General features: G+C 34.5%; 1 non-coding gene across 1 annotated transcript; it reads right to left on the minus strand.

Moving 5' to 3' along the window:
• Window positions 1-1,509: 1,509 nt before the first annotated feature.
• On the minus strand, window positions 1,510-1,616 carry LOC140856736 (small nucleolar RNA R71). The gene has a single exon (XR_012140340.1). It is a non-coding gene; the product is annotated as a small nucleolar RNA R71 (small nucleolar RNA).
• Between the last annotated feature and the right edge of the window lie 634 nt (window positions 1,617-2,250).

Raw genomic sequence — 2,250 nt, forward strand, 5'->3', positions numbered from 1 at the left:
TTTGATTGATAATCATGGTGTCCTAACAACAGCATTGCGATCGTATCAATTTTTGGCACTATTATTGAGGAAGACATCAATTTTAATATTTGACTTTTTTGATTTTTTTTTGACTATTGCTTACTAACTTTTTTTATCTTTTTATAAAAAAAATTCAAAAATTTCAAAAAAAAAAAGGAGATAGAAAGCTTCCAAGTTAGTGAGATCAATCCTAATCCTAGTCTTAACTATTTTTTTTAGTATTAATTACTTATTTTTTTAATTAACCTAAAATTCATCTACATAAATCTAATAAAAATTGTATGACAAGAGTAGAAACTTAATTTTTAGAAGTATTCATTATTGTAGATTTATTTTTGGTGATCGTTGGAGACAAGATAAGCTTTCAAGTTTTATTAGTTTTATGCATCTAATTTAGTTGCATAGAACTCTTTGTTTGAAATTGGTTATGCATATTCATCTCAAATCAATTTAAGGACAACACCCATAATAAGATAAGGTGAAGATTTCATCACCCTCCCTTGGCCCAAAAACAACCAACCAGCATCCCACATTAATCCTAGCCTAACTAAAATCAAGTAGACATTGGCCCCTAGTATTAATTGAGTTCAGTTCTGAGTATTGTGGTCAAGTCAAGTACAAAGTAAGTCCGGACTCACTCCTGAAACTGATGTCTAAGGCAAGAGGTTATAAAGGCTCAGCCTAAGTAGATTTGTGGTTATTTAATTAGTTCTGTTAGCTTACCTGGCCAATTCAATTGGTATCTAAGGCAAACAACGGGGGGACCCCCACAATCTCACCTCTTACCTGGCTAGTTAAAGTGAGAACAAACTCAATTTGTATCTAAACTAAGCCACTCTACATCAAACTGTTAGATCTAAAAAACTCATAGGTGTCTAGGTTTAATTGTTTGCTAACTTGATTGTAATTAATACTAAACCACAACTAATTCTTCCCACCTTACATATCTAGGTCTAGGGCTCTTTCTTTCTTCTCTCTCCTTTTTCTCTTAAAAAAAATGAAACAAAAATAAAACTTGAGTCATATATTAGGGTTTGCACTGGTATATGCAAGGTAGAAGATCTCTCTATTCGGACCTGATATCTTGAGATTGAACGGTTGATTCATATTAAATCTGAAAATCAGATGGCTGGAGATCCTAGAGAACCACCTAGACAGATGAAAGAATATTTTATTCCTTCTATCTATAACCCATCGACTTGTATCCACTTATCTGATATCCTTACAAGCCACTATGAAATCAAGTCGATCACAATCCAGATGAATACTAATGAAGATCCTTACAAGCATCTGGATAAGTTTTTAGAAATTTGTTCCACGGTGAAAATTTAAAATTTTATTGATGATGCACTTAGATTGACCTTATTCCCCTTCTCACATAAAGACAAAGTCAAGTACTAGCTTGGCACAATAGGGAGACCAATCCAAACTTGGGCTGAAATGCAGCATGAGTTTCTTAAAAAATTCTATCTCATAGGTCAAACTAACACCATGAGGCGAGCCATTACTGGATTTGCTCAGCTTTTAGGAGAACAAATTCATGAATCATGGGAGAGACTTAAGGAACTTCTTAGAAAATGCCCACATCATGGTCTATCTAAGTGGTAAATTGTTCAAGCTTTTTATAAGAATTTGGGTGACCAATACAGACAGATGGTAGATGTATCTTATGGGGGATGCATTCATAAGTAAAAGTGAGGATGAAGCCTATAGTTTATTTGAAACTTTGAGTGAAAATTCAATCAATCATGCTTCATTATCCTCATATGAAAGATCAATGCCTCACCAAAAGCGGGCAGAAACTTTTGAGATCAAGCAAACAGACTCTAGCCCTAAGGCCGATCTGAACTTAATAGCCCAAAGATTAAATAAAGTCGACCTTCTTGTCCAGAAATTTGATTAGTTTCTAGCATTAGGTCAACAATCTCCTGCACAATACACACCACCACCTAATTATCAGGAGATTTATTCTATTTGTGCTAGCCTAGCCCATCATGTGAGCAAATATCTCACGGCTGTACAGTTTTCATCTTTCATTCAAGAACAAGTTCAAGCTGCCCAAGGTTACTCTAATCCTATCAATGACCCATTCTTAAATGCATATAACCAAGATTGGAGAAACCATCCTAATTTTTTTTGGAGACCCCAACAGACTCAGGCTCAGATCCAAATTCTTCATTTGCAAAACTTTCAGAGTAGGCCCCAATATCAAAACTATGCTTATAATAG

Source organism: Elaeis guineensis, chromosome 3 (genome assembly GCF_000442705.2).
Source record: "Elaeis guineensis isolate ETL-2024a chromosome 3, EG11, whole genome shotgun sequence".
Taxonomy (NCBI): Eukaryota; Viridiplantae; Streptophyta; class Magnoliopsida; order Arecales; family Arecaceae; genus Elaeis; species Elaeis guineensis.